This window comes from Rhipicephalus sanguineus, chromosome 4 (genome assembly GCF_013339695.2).
Source record: "Rhipicephalus sanguineus isolate Rsan-2018 chromosome 4, BIME_Rsan_1.4, whole genome shotgun sequence".
NCBI classification, from domain to species: Eukaryota; Metazoa; Arthropoda; class Arachnida; order Ixodida; family Ixodidae; genus Rhipicephalus; species Rhipicephalus sanguineus.
This window is the reverse complement of record NC_051179.1, coordinates 191,706,921-191,729,718: the sequence shown is the minus strand read 5'-3', so window position 1 is coordinate 191,729,718 and position 22,798 is coordinate 191,706,921. Positions and strand designations below refer to the sequence as shown.

At 44.5% G+C, this 22,798-nt stretch overlaps 1 protein-coding gene across 1 annotated transcript in view; it reads left to right on the top strand.

Moving 5' to 3' along the window:
- LOC119391942 (uncharacterized) overlaps positions 1-22,798 on the top strand; it is a 187,517-nt gene that overhangs the window by 112,383 nt on the left and 52,336 nt on the right. The gene's annotated exons all lie outside the window — the stretch shown is intronic.

Genomic DNA, 22,798 nt, shown 5'->3' with positions numbered 1-22,798 from the left:
CGTTCGTCTTTTGCACCTACTTTGTCGCCATCTCTCTTTCACTAAGCCCAGTCAAAAACACTGACAGGAACCACAAGGTGTCGTATGCACTGATACATTTACTATGTATCAGAGGGAAAGATTTAGAATTTCTCTCTAATAATCGCAAAGAGTCGATATCTGTTCTTAGTAAATGCACCTTTCCACCATCAAGCATTGTTGCAAATAGATATGAAATATTGCTGGCTGTTATTGGTGCATTATTTATCTTATGAAGCTGATGCGCACTTTAGAACGTCGCAAAAGGAGCAGTCGTATCGTACGTATGTGGCAGCCTCCTACTTGGGATAATCCTGCTTATGCTACAATATGTGGAAAACTGCGCCAAAAACGTAAACAAATGAAGAAGCGGCGACACATTTGCTTGTGTCGTCCGCTTTTTCCTTTGTCTACGTTTTTTCGCGCCGTTTTCCTCATAATGCATTACCAACTCGCCCAACAGTCGGTTCTTCTATGTTATGCTACAACCGTCGTGAAATCCAAACGAAAATGCAGTTTGGGGACAGATGGAGGGTGATGAGAAGTCGTTGAACGGTTAGTGTGAGCAGAGCGTACACAAGCACGCTGCTAAGGAAGGCAGTTGCTGCCTCCACGAAGATACATCTCGAAGCGTTGGCTCCAGCGACATTCAAGGATCTCTGATCAACCATCCTGAAGGAAGAAGAGGAGGTTGCTTGCCGACGCAACTAGCCAGTTGCCATTGTCGCAACTCACTTTACAAACGACAGAAAACGGACCTATTTGGTAAGGATTCATCATAAAAGAAGATAAGGCGTGCAAACAAGGGCACTAGGAACCCGGCGTTTGTGTAGTTCTCTTTTCTGGTGTTCGTGTTTCCACACCTTATCTTTTTTTATTATGTAGCCTCCCTAGTAGCACATACTATTGCTGTAATGTTCAAAGGACGTTGATAATGTTGTTCTGTGTTGAGCGACATTGGGCACTTTCAGGCAATGACGGAACGTTAAAGCAGCGATGTTGCTGGAATGTGACAACCGAATATTTAACCAACGTTGCATGAATGTGATGGGGTTTTGTGTGAACAGTACAAAGTTATCAGTGATGTGTTAGGTGTCGTCCCCTTTCCATCAAAAGAATTTAACAAATCATCAAAAACTTTCGTAAGCAGGTCATAATTGAAAAGAGTTGTTGCAGCACAAACATGCAAAGATAAAGATTTCACAGCGTCACTTCAGCCTATTCACATTGTTTAGATCCCCAAATGATTGAAGGCGTGCACAACTCAACGCATTACTACCGGAGAACTTTCCAGCTGTTCACCCGACGCTGTTTAGCGGGGCCGCAGTCACCAGAACGGCGATGATTCCTGAGCAGGTGTATCACTACGCGGAGTATACCGCCTTCGGTTGCTTGCGCGCGCCCGTTTTCTTGGGACGTGAACTCGAGATTTACGAATAAGAATAAGATGAAGCGCATTATCTTCCAAAACCCTGCCAGGTTTGGTCCCACGTGGCGCAATGAGAAAGCCGGGGCACGCGTTTTCAGCTATTATCCACGAACTGCGCTGGCTCGCGGAGCTTATGGCTGCGTTTGGGCTCTGACCGCTCTAGCGGCCAGTAGTTATCTCCTTGGCGCTGGAAGTTGCCGGCGCAGCTTGTTTGCGGCTCTGTTTTCGCCTGCCTTTGGTGCATCGTCGTCTGGAGCACCGGTAAGTAGAGCACTTTCATGCGCGGTACTTCTATTGTTGAAGGCGAATCGGCAACCGATGCCATGCAAGCGAAGAAATGAGCGGGAAAATCGCCCGCAGTTCGAGTGCTTCTGTCGTGGTGTGCTGAGTGCTCGCGTTGTTTTGATAGATGTTTAAAACGAAACGATCAAGGCTGAAGAATGCGCTCAGTGCTATGGTTGATCGCCAAATACGAAGGCGAGTCGCTGAACGTGTACAGATCGAGGTAGGTTTTAAGTCCCTCAATGTTCTTCGTAAACGGTCGGCCTCAGAATCATAAAAGCTAATATGTCGGCTCAAGTGTTGCGGTAATGGCTCATGAAGTAAAGTTTAGCATTGGTTCCCATGAAGCAAATTAACCGATGGCTACGTTTATATGCCTGCCGTACCATATTTTTGAATGCCACATGCGGTTTTATATTTGCCATAGGTTGCGATGAGGTGAAGTGCAAAAGAAGTTACTCAAAGGTGTCTGAAGGCAATGCATCGTTTTCACATGCATGGCTAAATCAGAGAGCAATAGTTCATCACTTGTTGATGCTTGGAATTTTCGCCCTTTTGTTTTATGATCAGAGTAAATAATTCGAAACAGTATCTACGTTAGCATAATTTATGCTGCCACATCTAACTTGCAGTGTGCATTCCTGTGCACAGACCATGCTAGTCAGACGACATCTGAAAGTAAAGCTAAGTCATCGGTAGCAGCATCCTATGTCTTCTTACACCTAAACATAAGTTTCACGCTCGTTCAGACCCAATATTAATGATAACTAACAGACAATAATGCCAAGGTAATTATAGGAGATGTTATTTGTAATAATTGGGATATAAATGTAAAGAAAGTAAAGTGGACGAAAAGATAACTTGCCGCCGGCAGGGACCGAACCTGTGACCTTCGAATAACGCGTTCGATTCTCTACCTCTGAGCTACGGCGGCGGTCATCCCCCCGTCCACTTTATAGGGTATATATGTGCATTTAAACCTAGGAGTGTTAGTCAGCGCAGATCGCAGCGATCGGCGCTGCGATCGAATTCCTGTGCACACGTTGGTAATATTCACACAGCATGTAGACAATATTGCTCGATTGAGGAAAATATGTGGCTCAATGTCTCCTTAACGTACTGACAATGTCTACTGGCAACTTCGTTCCAACGTGATTCCAGGAGGACATCACCCAACGTTAGAAGATAACATGACAGCAATATAACAACGTAGCGTGCTAGTAGGGCTTTCAAGTGGTGCTGGTAGTGGTTCAGCTCTCGGCTTTCAAACAGCAGTCTGGAAATGTAGGGGATAATACGCCCTGTTTCTTAAGTAAATAAATGACCAAGCCGATAGGGACTGCTCACCTCGTAACGCAACCAGCAAGCTCATGCATAAATGCTGCACGAAGTCACTGCAGCGTGCACGATATGGCAGTATTTTGCGTCAAAACTAACAGCATCCATGTGCACCCGTCGGTGCCATCCCTTGTCGCATGAGCGTAACGGTGGTGACAAGTCTCGTAGAGCGATTTCTTCTTCCAGTCAAAAGGCGTATAATTCTGAACTCTCGGTAGCGTTTTCTCGTTTTTGGAATCCATTGAAGGCCTTAAAAAATTCTTCAGCTCTTCTTTTCAGCTCGTTTTACGTCGCACCGTTTGTTTTTTTGTTTGTTTTTCCTTCTGTTTTATGGCACGTAGCAACTCTGAGGGATGGGCCAAGAATGCGTAGTTGAAACTTAAAATCTTCTTCGAAGAATGTTAAATGGTTAAAAAAAGGAAGAGAAGAAATGGCGATAATAATTAATGCATCAAATTAAGATTTCAAAAATTATGCTATTGAGCTCGTATTCCACACAGCCGTATTAACCTGATCGGAAGAATTTTCATGAGATTAGATATATTTAACCGCATTTTAATAACGAGTATTTTTGAAGGCAAGATTAAAATGGTACACGTTTAGTGGTTTGCATGAAATTACACACGGCATCGAAGGCATCCCTATGGCAGTATCCCAACCGTGAGGCTCCGAAGCTTGGTACAATTTCTTCAGTTAAGATTAAGCCTATTTTTGAAAGCGGAGTAATGAGCAGTAGTGATCTAATTAGTGAATATCTGCGACATGACAAAAAGAAATGTGCAATATTTTCTCATTCTCCGCAGAATTGACATATGGGTGACATCGTCAGACCAGCTCCGTGTAAATATAAGTTTAATGGGGGACACGGCATCGAAATCTGGTGATCGTAACTTCAAATACTCTAGATTGGCTCCAATGAGACTTCCATGGGAAGTTTACATGTTTGTATTCCGTCCACGTTGTTATTGATTCGAAACTATCAGTGTGAATTGTCAATTTTCTGTACCTGATTGCGGTGAAACATTCTGCCAATGGAAGAACCTGGATTGGTGGGAGATCTAGCGATGCGCGCGCTAACGCATCGGCCATTTCATTTAATTTTAAGCCACAGTGACCTGGGACCCACAATAATTTTCCGGTGCTTCAGCTGAGATGGAACTAAAGATCGACGCCATGGATCAATCGTAACATTATTCATATTAAGCGCAAAATTAAGCGATTAAAGGAGGTCCATGCGCAGTCAAACTTGATATCCGAATTGCAAGGCGAGCTTGCACTTGCGGTGCATAGTTCGAAAGACTATTACTTTAACTCATCTCTGCCAAATTTCATTAAAAGTGACCCAAGTATGTTTTGGAATTACATTGCCGAGAAGAAAAAAACCAATATCACAAATGACAGTGAATGGACAGATGGTCACTGAAAACATAAATCCTGCCAATCACTTTAATACGTTTTTTCAGAGCGTTTTTTCTAATTCTGGTAATTGCTCACACAACTGTGCAGTGCCGCAATTTTCTGATGTAAATTTAATATCGGAGCCGGGTGTACTTAATATGCTGCTAAATCTCAAACCCAAATGTTCTGTTGGACCTGACAATATCCCGAATTTGTTTCTTCGTAGATATGCGGTAACTTTATCAAAGTTTATTGTTATAATATTTCGTACGTCACTGTTGTTGTCAGAATCACCGAGTGACTGGAGGACAGCCCGCATTGCACCAATTCATAAGAAGGGAGACCGTCTTCTCGTAGAAAATTACAGCCCTATTTCTTTAACGTCTTCATGCTGCAAACTTATTGAACAAATTATTGCAAAAAGCATAACTACATATTTAGATCAGCATTCTGTTTTAAGTAATTGTCAGCATGGAATTAGAAGAGGGCATTCGACTGTCACACAGCTGATCACATTTGTTCATTCTTTTGCATCAACTCTTGACAAAAATGGACAAATCGACATAATTTTTCTAGACTTCCGGAAAGCCTTTGATGCTGTCCCACACGATAAATTCTGAAACCTAAACGTGCAGGAATTCCGGGAATGTTTATTTCTTGGGTTGCTGCGTATTTGTCTAACCGGAATCAATTCGTAGAGAGGAATGGTGCAAAATCGGGCTGCCTTCCAGTCACATCGGGTGTGCCGCAGGGCAGTGTCCTCGGCCCTCTTCTTTTTATTATATATATTAACGACATTGTTAACATGGTTGAAGGTGGTGTGCAGATTCGATTATTCGCTGATGATTGCGTGCTTTTAAAAGATATTAATTTTGTCAATGACCAAATTAGTTTATGTGGTAGTTTAAATATTTTTCTTGAATGGTGCATGTGCTGGAAAATGACACTAAACACAGACAAAAGCGTACTAATGCGAATGACTCACAAGAAATCACCTTTGCTTCATACGTATAAATTAAGTTCATCCCCTCTGCACGAAGTAACGCAATATAAGTATCTAGGAGTCACCTTTAACAACATGTTAACTTGGAATGACCACATTAGTAACACTTGCACATCGGCCTTCAGAAAATTATGCCTCTTGAGGCACAAACTTAAAAAAGCCCTTCCCATGTAAAATTTATATGCTATAACACTTAATCGGAACTAAACTGGAGTATGTATGTATTGTTTGGGATCCGTATACTAAAACTAATATCAATAACCTCGTGAGAGTGCAGCGAAAGGCAGTTAGATTTATATTTAACAAATTCTCAAGATTGGATTCACCCACAGAACTTATGAAAACTAACCATATTGAACCACTCGAGATGAGAAGACAAAAAAAGAGAGTGGAATTTCTTAAACGGCTTTACATGAAAAATTCACCACTAGACTCATCTCTATATCTATCACCCCTATTAACCAGACCCACACGTCACCATAGACAAGATGCATTAACACCTTACTCCGCGAGAACGAACATATTTAGGAATTCTTTTTCGCCTCGTACTATAACAGAATGGAATTGTATAATCGAATCAACATCATAATCCTCATTATTATTGATTTGTTTTATAGCGTTTTGCCGGACATATTGACTCTATTTCCGTAATATTGTTTTTGTTTCCTTTGTTCTTTACAACTTTTTTCCAAACGTGTTCACTGTTGTATCATTTTACTGCCCTTCCTGCTTGGACTACGTGCCCGCAGTATTTGATAAATAAATAAACAAAATAAACGTCTTGAGGGCGGGAGAGTTATGTGAAGCTGTAAGAGCTGTGCATACGGGGAGCGAATCAGTTATTATAACCGCCCTGATCTCGTCTGTTGGGAGTTTTCGCAGTGCCATGATGACGGCCATGAGCTCAGCTTCGAAAACCGGAGTAAAATCGGGTAACCTCACAGCGAATGACCAGCCAAGCGACTGGAAGACAATTTCTACGCCTGCCCATTCTTTGTTCACGGAAGCATCAGTGGCTATTATGTTTCGCGTTTGTGGATGTATCAGAAAATCCTCTAACCCGTTCTCTAAGAATTTGTGGGATTAAAATTTAGATTTTCGAGGAAAAATCTCATCGTAATCTATCATAAGAAACTGATTTGAGCAATTGGTTACAATTATCTCTCTGATGTTGACATTTATAATTTCTAGTTTCTTTTGAACGAAGATTATCTGTGGCGTGTGAAAACGTGGCCAATGAGCGAGAAAGAAGGAATCTGGGTCACTGATAAAAATATATTCCGCTCTTCTCACCGGCAGGTTATAAATTTGTAGAAATGTCTGTACTGTTAAAACGAGGAATCGACAGAGCAATGAAGGCAGACGCGCTTCCTGATACATAACAGTAACTGCTGCAAACCCAGGGAGCCCCATACACAAGCGCAGAGCTTCCTGCTCCAATATAATCAACGGCTTAGTTTTGTAAGCTGGTCCGCCCGAGAACAACACACATCCAAATTCTAATATGGACGCAGATACATCTTATATACCACATACTATTATCATGGTGTCCCTACGTAAACAAAATTTGCGATTGGTCATTCTGCGCAATAAGCCCAAAGCCCGTTGCGCCTTAGCTGCTATGTACTCGATATGTGGATTCCAGTTAAGTTTTTCATTGTATAAAACACCCAAATATTTGAGAAAGTCTACTTGCGGAATAGGTTCCTGTTTATATGCAATAGAGAGCGAAATCGAACCTGCCATAGGAAACACCAGGAGAGCACTCTTGTTTACATTTAAAGCCATTGAGATTGACAGAAGCCATATTTCGAGCATATTCATGTAGGTTCGTAATTTATGCTGTAGAACGTAAATATCACTGTCGGCTGGAAAAAATGCTATATCGTCTGCATACACATAAACACAGATATCCTGACAGGTTGGTATGGAACGCATAGGTATAGTAAATAAAAGTGGAGATAGAACCGCTCCTTTGGGAAGTCGGCGACTCTGTTTGCATTTAGATGAAGAGCACCCATCCTTGACACAATAAAATTCCCTTGATTTTAGAAATTCTGCTAATCGCGCCGTCATATATTGTGGAAAATTTAAGATCTGTAGCATGTTAAGTAAAATGAAATGCTCAACGCTGTCGTATGCTTTAGCAATGTCAAGTGTCCCAAGTGCAGCGTATTGTCTTCTTTTTCTGGCAAGTTGTATACGGCTCGCTAAGTCTGCATGCGCACACCAGATTGAACAATGGGATGTAAAGCCAATTTGCTGTGGTTTTAATATTGACTTATGTTCCATCCAAATAGTTATTCTGCCATGCAGGACCATGAGATGATGAGACTATGAGTTTCACCATGTTTGAAGTCAATGATATAGGGGAAAACCTGATCCCTGTTTCTTAGGTATCCGAATTATATTCGCTAGTTACCAATCATAAGGAATCCAGGCATAATTTAAAGAATAATTTATAACATTAAGAATTTCACTAGGAGATATCTTGAATAAAATTTGGATCATTTGCACTCTAATTTCATTAGGACCGGGAGCTGAAAAGGGTAACTGCTTAATCACATGGGATAGTTCGGACATTGTAACTTTATCAAAATCAGTCGTGATTGTAAACTTTTGCCAATTATTTGATGTAGTCGATGTCAATCTACTCTCCAATCCTTTCGCGATTAATTCAAGAGCAGTAGTCATTTCCGCTGACGATAGAAGTTCGTAATCGGAATTAACTGGAGACGGCAGTATTTTCCTTGTTCTCATGTATCTAAACAGTGCTTTTTTTAGTTTTAGAGTTCGAGAGGGACTCGTAGTGTCTGCGATCGTATTCCTCTTTTGCTTGGGCAACGGTGCGTTTAAAACTAGCTGCAATGAATTTATAATCAGACCAATTTTTAGGGGACTGATTATGAATGAGCTGCTTCCAAGCTGCCTTGCGTCGACGGTGATCTCGTGTGCATTCTGTATTCCACCAAGGACTAGAAGGCGCTCTGTTGGCAGATCGGACAGTAAATTCAGCTTGTTTATAGGCTGTTTTATTAACCGCGTTTAATTTCATCGCTTTGGAATCGTTACTCTCTTGAGAGTGAGAAGATAATGCCTATTTGAGGATATTTTTCAACCTATTATAATTCACAAAGACTCGAACTTGAGAAGAAGGTGGGGTTATCGGGCAAGAAATCTCGAAAGTTATAGGAAAGTGATCACTGTTTGTGGCACAGTCCAGCGCTGTTCAGGAGGAGCTAGAAATAGTCGAACTTACGAAACTTAGATCTAAGGCCGATCGGCACCGATTGCGAATAAATGTGGGAGTTCTGTCGTTTAGGCACAAAAGATTATTGTCTGTTGACCACTCCCACAATCGTTTGCAATACTTATCAGTTTTAAAACCCCAACACGTGTGATGGGAGTTAAAATCCCTGAGTAAATGTTTCCCTTGCACCAAGATCTGACTGCAATATCCAACTGTCTTGTGTCTTGGGCACCCTTACGAAAGTACACATTAAGTAAGGAGAAAGGTTGGCAACCTGGTAATGTAATGTCTGTTGCGAACATTTCACAATCAGGAGACACATGCTGTACGAGAGTTTCGCGTTTATACAAATTCTGTTTGAGATAAAAAATGCTAAACCTCCACCTCTCGATGGACGGTCTAGCCTAAAAGATCGGTAACTGTTTAAATGAAATAATTTATGGACGGAGAGCCATGTCTCCAGCAATGTTATTATTACTCGTGTAAATTTAGAAGACAAATATATTAAATCTCATATTGACGAGTGAACAGATCGACAGTTCCAGTCGAGAATTTTGAATGACTCTATTTTTTTCGAAAGAATTGATTTCGAGACCGCCTCGTCTAAAATAGATTCTTTTAAGAAATCTACCTTAGAAAGGCTTTCCTTGTCCTTCAGGTATTTTTTTGTTTTCTGAATGTTTCCGTGAGCCTGTTTTTTTCGATAGAGGGGGTCTAGAACGTTTTAGCGATTTAGGGTCCAAGTCCATGTCATCAGACTCCTGTGTTTCATCATTATTATCATTATTTTGGCAGTTGTTGCCAACTAGAGAAGGTCCTGCATGGTCAGCATACGACGGCGTGATTGCAGATTGTGTTTCATTCAGTGGTTGTGGAAGCTCTGCAGTTTGTGAAGTTATCCCATCATCCACAGGCGTTCGAAATGTACGAGTCAACTGGTTGGCTAAAATTTGTGACATAGACTCACAAATGTTTGCAGCAAGGCGCTCCATAGCCTTTTCCATTGCTCCTTCAACCACGTCCGCTATGGATTGGAAAAAAAACGCTTCCATTAGTGTATTACGGGCTGCTACACCGGCGTAGCCCTGACTTTTGTTGTGAATTTCAGCTAAGGCCTCTTTTCGGGAGCAACGTCTACGACCTACAATTTCGAGAATGCGGATTTCTCTTGCCTTTGCAGAGCAATTGGGATTGTCCGCACTGTGTGCGTGATCACAGAGACATTTTTCTTCTTTGCTTTGGCAGTCACTTGCGTTGTGAGGCTCGCTACACATACGTCATCTGAGAGCAGACCTGCATCCTTTCATCGTGTGGCCATAGCGCTAGCATTTTACACACTGCAGAGGTCGAGGCGAAAGCCGTTCAACGCGTTAGATAAGAGGCCACGTCTTAATTTGCGTTGGTCGATTCGACCCGGCAATAGTTACAATCGCCGACTCGGTAAGGATTTTAGCCTTATCAATAACACTGAAATTGCACCAGCCTCTGCAAACATCTCAAATACCTCCGACGGAGTCATGTTGACGTCAACACCACGCACAAGACCTTTCACGCATGCGAAGTGAGGTGGGATGAATGCGCTCACCGGATTGGAAGCGAACATAAAACTCTTTAGTAGGCAGAAGATACCTCCCCTGCCGAACTGGCGGACCTCTGGGATGGTCTGAAAGTGAGCTGTGGCGGCTCGCAGCTCCGCTTGGATTACTTTCGGATTCTTCATCCGTATGGTACCATCACTGGTTGAGACGAGGGCCACAGAAACGGAAGAGATGTCATTACGCAGGAACAGGGCCACTGGTATCTCCTGCGGCGGAAGAGAAGCGCACCAGAGGAAAGCCCCTGGTCGATGTGAGGAAAACAGCATGTTTGATCTTTCTTACAAGCGCAAAAAGCACTCACTGATCGGCAAGAGCACTACAGAAGCACTGAGCAAGACAAAACAATTACAGCATATCCACGGGGTGAATGATGATGAGTGGGGCGAAGCTCCGGAGGGCACAACGGTAAACCGTGAATACGAGTAATTCGCCCCACTAAAGTAAACACGTGAGAAATGTTAAACATCAAACTTTTATTGTTGGTTTCCGTGGTCCCTTCATTATCACCGCTTTGTGATCGGTTAAATGCAGGGAAAGCGGTTCTTGTATGGGTGTCACCTTGAAGTTGGCAAACACTACATCGATGCTAGTTCCCCTGATGGTGGTTGGTTTCGGGTGGTCAAACGATATGCATCTGAGTCCATATCTGATTGCCATGTGTTGCATCAACCTTTTATGCTCGCAGGCGTCCAATGGCAGGTGCCATATATGACATCACTCATATTTTCATAACATGACATCTTTTCATCATATTTCATCATACTACAAGTATAGTTTTATAACATCTCGCATCTCGCATCGGCTGCTCAACGGTCACCTGTGAAGCGCCGGCGGTGGCCATTTCTCCTGATGTAGGGCTTGGCTGGAGAAGTTCCAGAGGGATGGCGTCGGGACTAAGGCCTCGCAGTCGGCGACTGTAGCGGTGGACAGGAGTATCCACTGCAGGAACGGGTTGCGGCATCGGACTGGCAGAACCGCTTCGTGAAGGGGTGGTGAGCATCAGGCGTGGAAGTCCGAAGAACCGAAGGCCCGAGCGTCGTATTCCTCAGACCATCGTGGTTGCTGCTCGAGCTTCCCACTTCGTCGTCCTCAATTATCTAGCCGGCCTTGAACACGTCCGAAGACCCGAAGACCCGAGCGTCGTCTTCCTCAGAGAAATCGTGTTTGCTGCTCGAGGTTCCCACTTCGTCGTCCTCAGTTATCTAGCCGGCCTTGAGCCGTGTTTTCATCATATACAAGTACCGCCATCCAGCGGACACTCCACGAACTAAACAAGACGTGGCTACTACATACATCGAGGACGCACGACCCACGGCTTAAGGAGCTTCGCCCCTAAAATTTAGCAGCAACCACACAAACTTTGGCCACAACACGCAGATGGGATCGGATCACTTCTTGTCCGTCAAGTAATACATCGGTGCCCAATATCTTCACTTCATTGCCTTCTATATCAAATATAACATCTTGGAGGACATGATTCTGTAGCGCGAAACTCGAAAGCACGCACCAAAAGGCAGGAAAGTGGGCCTCTTTCTAATCGAGTTTCGCCCTGCAACTTCGTGTCCCTCAGTAAGTATCAGCTCGCTCAAGAAAATCTAATTGTGGAACGAAAGAACGATTAAAAGGCAACTACGACACAAATGAAAGAGACTGGATGCGGCCACACTGGTTGCTTTGGTCACGATTGTTGACGCCGCAATGATTTAATGCATCTGGCTCAGTTTGATTCAAACTGTGCCAGATCAATTACGCCGATGCAGGATTTGGCTCATTTTTTATTCGAAACTGCCTTTTAAAGTACACGTTACAATAAGGAATTGCCCCATTTTGATTACGATTGTTTTAAAAGTGAAACATATTGAGGCGAGCTTTACGCTCTCGGGAAACCTAGCCCAGTTTGGGTTCCTGGATTTGGCATTTTTAGAAAAAAAAAAGAACACCACAAATTATTTCCGACACTGCCTCTTTCCTCTTGGCCATGTATTATCAGTATCCGCTATAATCGCCAGCCTATCATGGGACGTCACTTCACAAGGTCATTGACGCATAGGCACTAAACAGCGCTTTACATTTAATATGCCTTAAAATACCTAACCTTTTTCACCTTTACCGGACAGTCGCTTGTTTCGAACGGAATAGAACATGAATTTCCCCGCCGATAATTCGACAGCGCCTAGTCGTAGCAGCTGGCGGGAATGAATTTATTTGAGTATATTAAATATTAACAATATCTGGGGTTTTACGTCCCAAAACCACGATATGATTATGAGAGACGCCGTAGTAAAAGGCTGCGGAAATTTGGACCATATGGTATTCCTTAACCTGCACTGATATCGCACAGTACACGGGCCTCTAGGATTTCGCCTCCATCGAAATGCGACCGCCGCGGTCGGGATCGAACACGCGACCTTGGGATCAGCAGCCGTGCACCGATTCAGAGCCTGAATGTCCAACGAGACGGAATGTCCAACCGAGACGGAATGTCCAACGAGACCGAATGTCCAACGAGACCGAATGTCCAACCGAGACGGAATGTCTAACGAGACGGAATGTACAACCGAGACGGAATGTCCAACGAGACTGAATGTCCAACGAGACGGAATGTCCAATTTAGAAGAGATAAACGTGCCCTCGTTTGAAACTTCTCAGACAACTGATTCATTGGGTTAAGATAGCCTAACGGAAGATCGCATTTTTTTGTGTGTTTTGCAAATATTGACTGTCTGTGGCGTCGGGCGTCGTATTTTTGTTTGCGTATTCGCTTTACTGCATTTATCATATTTTCAAGTTTTGTTAGTTTTATTTCTATTTTGTATTTTTAGTTTTCATACGTATGTTGAATATGTTACTTTTTTGCTTTATTTTGTTTGTTTGCATACTATGCTGTTCCTGTTTATCTCTGTCATAAATCGGACATCACAGCCCCTTAAAAGATTACGAGACAGGGCGCTCCCTCGTCCAATTTGTGCGGTATTTATGTGCGTTTAGTCCCTGAGAGTGTTACCAGCGCCACTCGTAGCTAAGGCGGCGAGTGTGAAACACTATTTTTGCCAGAAAGCGTCACGAGGCAGGACGAAGCCCTTGCTATGAAAGTGCGAAAGAAGAATTGTTTGAGGAGCTCGCTTATTTGTTAGAAAACCAACAGTCAATTAAGCCAAATAAAACATTGGGGACATTACTTGTGGCTTTTTTTAACTGCAATGTAATAATTATAACCCATATTCAAAGCAATCCAAGTAGACAAATAAGGACCCTTTCCATCGGTGGGATCCGAACCCGCAACCTTTTAATTACAGCGACGATTTGCGCTTGCTAACACTCCCAGGAATCAAGCTCACGTAAATACCCAACAAAGTGGACGGGGGAGCGCCCTCCGTCGTAGCTTAATTGTTAGAGCATCAGACGCGTAATGCGAAAGTTGTGGGTTCGAATCCCACTGAAAGAAAGTATGCTTTTTCGTGGTATTAAAGTCCTTTTAATTTAGGTCATATTCGTTACACTACAGTTAAAAAACATCAACAAATAACGTACCTATGCTTTCCTTGGCTTGATTGTTGGCTTTCTACGAGCCCCTAGAACAATTCTTCTTTCCTCTTAAAGAATGCGGGTCGAAGAAGCTAGGGAGGAAACTTTCCTTTAAAATTAAATTCTTGGGTTTTACGCGCCAGAACCACGAAATGATTATGAAGCATGCTGAGTGTGGGATATCAGTTCTAGTTTTGACTACCTTGATGGAAACATGTCATGGCATTTCGGCTACAAGAGAACTGCAGGCCGGTCTAGGAAAGACCATGCCGTTAAAGAGGTGGTGTCACCAAATTTCGAGGCTATAAAAAGCCTGCTGTAGGCTTTCTCTGTAAGCAAGGACGCTCAGCACGAAGTATTGCACGCAGCAAACGTTTAGAATATATTTTAATTCACTTCCAAAGTCTGTATAAATGCTCATTCTCGCGATCGAGACCCATCGCTAGCGCGACTGACACCGACGTCACTGTGTAGGAAGCGTAACGAAAGTTTTAGTGACGTAACACCACATTAGAGTGACGTGCAATGAGCCGTGACCTACAGCTCCGCTGCACCGGGCCAGTCAAGAGAGCATCAGGCCATCGGCTGCGAACTGCTAAATTTTTCTAAGCTTATCGCCGAAGTAGGCAAACCTGCTCGCCTTTTGCGAAGTGCTTCGCGTGAATAATTTTTCATGACAACACATAGCATACAGGTAATCGTTGGCGACAATAAAACCGTTTTTATCATGTTTAAAACCATTTGAGAACTTTTCAGAACCGGCCTGAACACGAGCTTTTCTATTACTCTTCCAATGACGTCGATATTAGTGCTGTGAAGCTCAAGTGAAAAAAATAACTGGGTCGGGAACAGACTTGTACGCATTACAGTGAAAGAGCGTCAGCTATTACAATTACTTAAAAAAAAAAACTAACGGATTACAGAGAAAAAACTGAAAGATAATCGATTACTCAACAAGGTGAGGTACCGGGCTATTTGGTTTTGCATAATTGTTAAACTGTGCTAAATTTACAGGTACATATTTTTAGGGAGGACGCACATAACAAAAACATGAAAAGCGCAAACTTTCAACTCGATTTGTTGAAAAGGCATCAAGTTATATGAACACGAGCAAACGGGTGCAAAAGGGAGTTCTTTAAGTATTTTTTTCTTATTTTTAAATACTTCTTTTTTGATTCTTGTGTCCTTATTTTATTCCCTCGTGGCCTTGCGCTTTCTCTCACTCTCTCTCTGTCTATATATATATATATATATATATATATATATATATATATATATATGAAAGGAAAGTAGTCACAGTCACAGTTTGTACAAGACTGGGTATCGAGCAGTATTACGCGCCGTACGTAATACGCAGTCTCAGCGGAACGTCCTATCACGACGAAAGGAATTTTCACGCACGTCGCAAATGTTAGCGCACATTCGGAAAATTTTCACAGCAAACATTGGGATGTGTGGAACGAAAACGGAAAAGTGAAATTTGTGACCGGGACGGAATGTCCAACGAGACTGAATGTCCAATCGAGACGGAATGTCCAACGAGACTGTATGTCCAACGAGACTGAATGTCCAACCGAGACGGAATGTCCAACGAGACGAAATGTCCAACGAGACTGAATGTCCACTATTAGACATTCAGTCTCGTTGGACATTCAGGCCGCAAGCGCCGTGCACCGTATGCACTGTATATATATATATATATATATATATATATATATATATATATATATATATATATATATATATATTGTGGCGAAGCAATTGGTACTGCTTAACGGTTGCGCTCTCCAGCGGCTCCTAGTGGGTCGGCCTCCCTGAACGAGATCAAGAGTGAAATCAGCAGCATGAAGGACCGTGTTCTCGCTCTTGAAAAAAGCATAGAAAACGGTACTAAGTTTGAAAACATCGATGCAGTGGCTGACTGCGTGAAGGAAGTCAAAACTAACATAGAAAGAACCAATTCTGAAATTAGGGATGCAGTAGACGACATGAACAATCGAATGAGAAGAAATAATCTAATAATCAAAGGTCTGCCCGAGGATGCGCTGGAGGGATACGCCGAATCGGAGCGAATCGTTAAAGAATTTTTTAGGAAGCACCTCGGCATTGAGGCTGGGGACATCGAACGTGCGCACCGTGTAGGCCATCGTCGAGAAGGGGCGAGACGGCCCATAATTGTGAAGTTTTTGAACTTCAAGTCAAAGATGATTGCTCTGGGCAACGCCAGCAAGCTGAAGAACCTGGACGAACCGAAAGTTTGGTTAGAAGAAGATTTTTCCCCAGCCATCCAGCTTGCGCGAAAGAAACTGCGTGACTTCGCGAAAGACCAGCGGAAGCCAAATGAACGCTTTTCTATGCACTTTAACAAGCTACACATGCGCAGCGGAATTTACAGGTATGATGCTGCCTCGGGCAAAGTAATACGTATTGGGGAAGCCGAAATTCGTCAAACCAAATGACAGCGTGCTACTACTCTCAACGCGCAGTCTAATAAAAGCCCGGTATCGCTGCTGTTGGCCAACTTTCGCAGCATCTTTCCAAAGCTTGACTCATTGAAAGCGATCATTCATTCTACTTCATCAGATATCATTCTTGGCACTGAAACATGGCTTTCTGATGATATCAATAGTAGTGACCTTGCGTTCCCCTCATCATTTGTAATCTTCCGCAAAGATAGGACTGTCTCTAGAGGTGGTGGTGTGCTAATTGCTGTGAAAGAGTACTATGAGCCGTCCATCATTGCGGTCGACTCTCCCCTAGAGGCCCTCTGGGTCTCACTAAAGTTCGGTCATTTGCGGTGCGTTTTAGGGGTCTGCTATCGGCCACCGGACTGCCGTCCAGATTTCGCTGAACTATTCAACGAAGCACTCGAGCTAGTTACAAACAGGTTTCCCGACTGCCTCCTAATAATAGGTGGTGATTTCAATTACCCTGCATTAGACTGGTCATCAACATCGAGTAGGTCACACTCTTGCCGTGCTGAATACCTTGGTTTTGTTAACTCACTTCACTATCATAACCTCACACAACTAGTTCACGACCCCACGCGTGGTAATCACATTTTAGACCTCTTATTCACAAACAACCCCGATATTGCCAAATCGCACGTCCTAGAATCCATTAGTGACCACAAAGTAGTGCAGTGCTCTTTTTCACTTCCTTGTGCTGACAAAACAGGAACAAAAAAATGTATCCTTAACTACGCGCGAGCCGAAACTCAGAAGATCAACCAAATGCTGCAAGAATTTACAATCGACTTCCAAGAAAACTTCGAGAACCGTTCGACTAATCATAACTGGTGCCTATTTCGAGATAAGTTAAAAGAGATAGAAGACTCCTGCGTGCCCAAACGTATCATAAAATCACGAGAAGACGATCCTTGGTTCACACAAGAAGTAAAGAGATGTTTAAACAAGAAAAAAAGGGCGTACAAGAAGGCGTCACAAACAAACACGCCCTCTGACTGGCAGAATTACAAATCCATATCTGTGCGGGTAGAAAAAACTATTCATGACGCCAAACTCGAGTACTTTAACTTCACGCTTCCTAACATGTTAAAAAACGATCCTCAAAAATTTTGGAAAGTCGTAAATCCAAAAAATAATCACTCTGTGCCAACGCTCCAAGGGGACGATGGCAGTGCATTACCGGTAGCTGAATGCGCCAATGTTTTCAACAATAACTTTGCCGCGGTATTTACAGACGAACTACCTCTGGATAGTTCACTTACGCTCGTTCAACCTCACATTACACTTCCTTTTGCACCCATTATAGTTACAGCACACGGCGTACAGTGTGCAATAGAACGCCTCCCGCTTAAAACAAGTCCAGGTCCCGACGGAATCAGCGCTAAACTTTTGAAGCTTACCAAGCATCACTCAGCCTACTTACTTTCTCTAATATTTCAGCAATCCATCGACACCGGATGCGTGCCAGACGACTGGAGGTCAGCGTTCATTATACCTATATTTAAATCCGGTGACAGCTCGCTTCCAGGCAACTACAGGCCTATATCATTAACCTCAATCAGCTGCAAGTTACTGGAACATATAATACACAAACATATCATGATATATCTTAACGAAAACAACCTTCTTCTCATAAACCAGCATGGCTTTCGCAAAAACCTGTCCTGCCAATCTCAACTCTTCGAATTAGTAACCGATCTTCATCAATCACTGCACTCGTCTCTGTATGTCGACGCAATCTTCGTCGATTTTTCGAAGGCATTCGATCGCGTCCCTCACAACCGTTTAATCCTAAAAATACGCAATCTCCAACTTGACCACAAAACAACGACATGGATCGAACAGTTCCTATCAAACCGCAAGCAGTTTGTGAAAATACAAAGTCATATCTCGAACGGCGAACGCGTCATATCAGGGGTACCACAGGGGTCAGTGCTGGGACCACTTTTGTTCCTAATCTACATTAATGACATATCAACCGACATAAATGCCTCAATAAGACTGTTTGCAGACGACTGCATAATATACAAGGAAATAAGGACTTCTACCGACATTGTTCACTTACAGTCTGCCCTCAGTAAACTAACAGTTCCTTATGGCAGATGCAAATCAACATAGATAAAACAAAACACCTTAAGTTTAGCATGACAACGAATTCTCAGACCAATTCATACACAATTAACAACATCACAATTGACACAATTTTGACGTATAAATACTTAGGAGTTATATTCAACTCGACCTTGACCTGGAATGACCACATAGAATACATAACCGCTAAAGCCTTAAAAAAGCTCGGTCTCTTGAAGCGACGCCTTTATCTCGCGAACCATGACACCAGGTTATTAGCTTACAACTCGCTCATTCGTCCCTCGTTAGAATACGCATCTATTATTTGGCATCCCCATCACATCACCTGGACAGATCAGCTCGAAGCGATCCAAAACAAAGCAGCCCGGTTCATCTTATCATCTTATTCTCGTTTTCAAAGTGTCACAAAACTAAAAAGCACCCTTGATATGCATTCACTTGCCTTGCGCCGAACACATGCCCGGTTATCCTTCTTTCACACCCTCTACCATAGCGGCACACCCTTTTCGAGATCTCACATTTATCCCGCGCACCACATCTCTTCTAGATTAGACCACGCCTATAAAGTCAAACCAATTTTTTCTCACACCGATAAATACCGCAATTCACCTCTCGCACTCTCAATAGATCAATGGAATTCACTTCCATCTAGCATTGCCACCATCAACGATCACCAGTCCTTCCAGTTAGCGCTCCACTCGTTTCTCGAGCGCGATACCACTTTTTTATAAATCATTTTTTGTACGTATACCGCATGGGTTCATTCATTGTGATCATCTCAGAAATTGTACAAACATGGAAAATAATCACCCCGACACCATTGATATTTGTAAGTCATGTGGTTTGCATTGTATTAATAATATTTTTTTTCCTGTATGCCTGATATTTGTTAATCATGTGGTTAGCATTGTATTTATATTACTTCTTTTTTTGTATGCCTGAATTATCATCTTTTCATTTTCGTATTGTGTTGAAAGTATTACCGTTTCAATTACTGTATGTCTGAATTGTGACTATCTTTCACTTCCAATTAATCCCCCCCTATGTAATGCCCACCGGGCCCTTAGGGTATCCAAATAAATAAATAAACGCCGCTCGCGCTCGGAGCCCGACTCAGGGTAGTACCGCTATTTTTGTTACCAACCCATCCCCGCACATTGTTACGTTGGTGCGAGGGGAATGTCTCGGCAGGGTGGAGCCCCTCGAAGACGCACAAGTTCTGGACGCACCCTGTCACTAATCCCGTTAATAGGGATGGCAATCGCCGGGCGGATTCTAAGGGCTGGCGTCACGGCCCTCCGAAAACGCACCACGAAAGCGCGGACAATTTAGAGTTGGTCCTTTGGTGCGCCAGCGGACGCCGGTTGTGGTCCAAAGACCGAGTCAGAGCCGAGAGTCGATAACACAAACGAAAACGAAATATATTCTCGGTTAAGGCAATACAAATATCACAAACACGTGCACACTAGGCTGGTACCAGTTACAACTTCACAATATAACTCAGATGGTGTTTACACAACGGGAGCTAGACAAACAGATCACATGCTACGAATGCAATCGCATGCATTACAACTATTCAACGACAGTTAGAGTCCTGAATAGATAATGGCGTATCCAGTCCACAATACTTGGACGGTAATCGAATGCTTCTCTTCAAGGAAACACTCACGCCAGCTCCAGCGTTATTCGTCGTAGCTCAACCGTCGTCGTGACTTGTCAAGGCTCACACGGCGTCGTCATCGGATTCTTCCAGATCGACCATCGACTGACCGCACACCATCATAAACACGTCTTCTTTGGCAAACGGAGCCACACTTCGCATAACTTCACCATCACCGGGCCACTCCTTCAATGACTTCACTTCTTCTCGACTGACTGTCTTGTCGTCGTTTTGCACGCTTTTATCCCTTCTCCCCCGGTTTCTAGAAGCGTCGGGAGAGTTCTTCGGCGTGCAGCACAGCTGAGGCTAGAGAAAGGGCGAAGCTTTCCCGTAGGTTCGAATCGCGGCGGCATCGCTCGGTACTGCGTCCCCCCTTCCTTCTAGAAACATCCAGGCTTTGCCGGGCGTGGATCGTGTTGTCTGCTTCTGGCTCCAGTGGGTGAGGAGGATGCGGCGCGCCGGCGTCTTTTGATGTTTGTTTTTTTTCGTCTTTCGCGCTTGTTGAGCTAGCGGCTCGCGCCGTTCTGTCTCGCAGCTGCTTGAAAGCGGCCGCGCGCGCGCTTTATAACACGCTAATTTGTGACACACCCGATGACTCGCACTGCACCAGTTCCCGTACCATCAGTGCCGTTTCCACGTCTGATTCCTCACCCGCGGATGTATTTGGTCCCTCCATTGCTGACAACCTTACGTCGGTCCAGCGTTCCCAGCTTCTGTGCCTGTTGGAAGAATTTCGTTCTTTTCGATGTCGGGCAAACTTCTCTCGGCCGCACGTCCGCTGTTACGCATCGCATCGACACTGGCGCCCAACCACCACTGCGGCAACGTCCATATGGCGTGTCTCCCACAGAACGTCGGGTAATTAATGAGCAAGTGGACGATATGCTTCGACGCGACGTTATTCGACCCTCGGACAGCCCGTGGGCGTCTCCTGTTGTTCTCGTTGCCAAGAAGGACGGTTCTGTGCGCTTCTGTGTGGGCTACCGAAAGCTCAACAAGATCACTCGGAAGGATGTTTATCCACTGCCGCGAATCGACGACGCGATTGACAGCCTCCAAGGAGCAGAATACTTTTCATCTCTCGATTTGCGCTCGGGGTACTGGCAAGTACCCATGGCTGATGACGCTCGACCGAAGACAGCCTTTGTCACGCCCGACGGCTTGTACGAGTTCAACGTCATGCCGTTTGGTCTGTACAATGCGCCCGCGACCTTCGAGCGCATGATGGACACCGTTCTGCGCAACTTGAAATGGCACACGTGCTTGTGTTACCTGGACGACGTCGTCGTTTTCGCTCCGGACTTCTCCACGCATCTTCAACGTCTGCGGCATGTTTTGACGCGTTTGAACAACGCCGGCCTCCAACTGAACCTGAAGAAGTGCCGATTTGCAGCACGGCAGCTGACAATCCTAGGCTACGTCGTGTCCAAGGACGGAATCCTTCCCGATCCGGCCAAGCTTCGGGCCGTGGCCGAATTTCCCAAACCTATGTCCGTCAAAGAACTGTGCAGTTTCGTAGGACTGTGCTCCTATTTTCGACGTTTCATACGCAACTTTGCCACCATCATATCGCCGCTGACGAAGCTCCTTGGAAGTAACGGGTCCCTACAATCGTGGCCGTCCGAATGCGACGACGCGCTCGCAAAGCTCCGTCGTTTGTTGACGTCTCCTCCCATACTACGCCACTACGACCCTACGGCCCCAACGGAGGTACACACGGACGCCAGCGGTGTAGGCCTCGGTGCTGTTCTTGCGCAACGCAAACCAGGGTTCCCCGACTATGTCGTCGCCTACGCAAGTCGTACGCTTACTAGAGCCGAGACCAATTACACTGTCACGGAAAAAGAGTGCCTGGCGATCATCTGGGCCCTTACAAAATTCCGACCTTATTTGTATGGTCGCCCATTTGATGTCGTCACCGATCACCACGCACTATGCTGGCTGTCGTCATTGAAGGATCCCTCGGGCCGTCTCGCCCGTTGGGCACTTCGCCTGCAAGACTACGACATCCGCGTGCTGTACCGCAACGGACGTCAGCATGCTGACGCCGACGCCCTCTCGCGCTCCCCCTTGCCTGACGACAATGCTTCCTGCTCAGTGTCTCACACTGCTGTTTCTTCTATCGATGTTCACACCATCGCTACCGAGCAGCGCAAGGATAAATGGATCGCTTCGCTAACAGACTTGCTCACTGATCCGTCGACAACACCAACCACTCGCGCGTTGCGTCGTCAAGCCCACCATTTCGCCATTCGTGACGACGTACTGCACCGACGCAATTAGAACGCCGACGGCCGCCAGTGGCTACTTGTGATACCCCGAAGTATGCGTGCTGAAATATGCGAGTCCTTCCACTCTGATCCGCAATGCGCGCACTCTGGGGTATCCAAAACTTAGCACCGCATTCGACAACGATACTTCTGGCGAGGGATGTACCGCTACGTGCAGAAGTTCGTCCGCTCCTGCCTCGATTGCCAACGCCGAAAACCTTCAACGCACGTGTCACCAGTCGGTCGACAACCATTACCTTGCCCTAACCGTCCGTTTGGGCGCGTGGGCATCGATTTGTATTCGTCGCCGTTGACGATCTAACGCGATATGCCGAAACCGCTGCCCTCCCAGCGGCTACAGCGCGTGATGTTGCCTCCTTCCTGCTACACCGATTCATGCTGCGTCACGGTCCACCCCAAGAGCTTCTCAGTGATCGAGGCAGTGTCTTCTTGTCGGAAGTCGTCGAA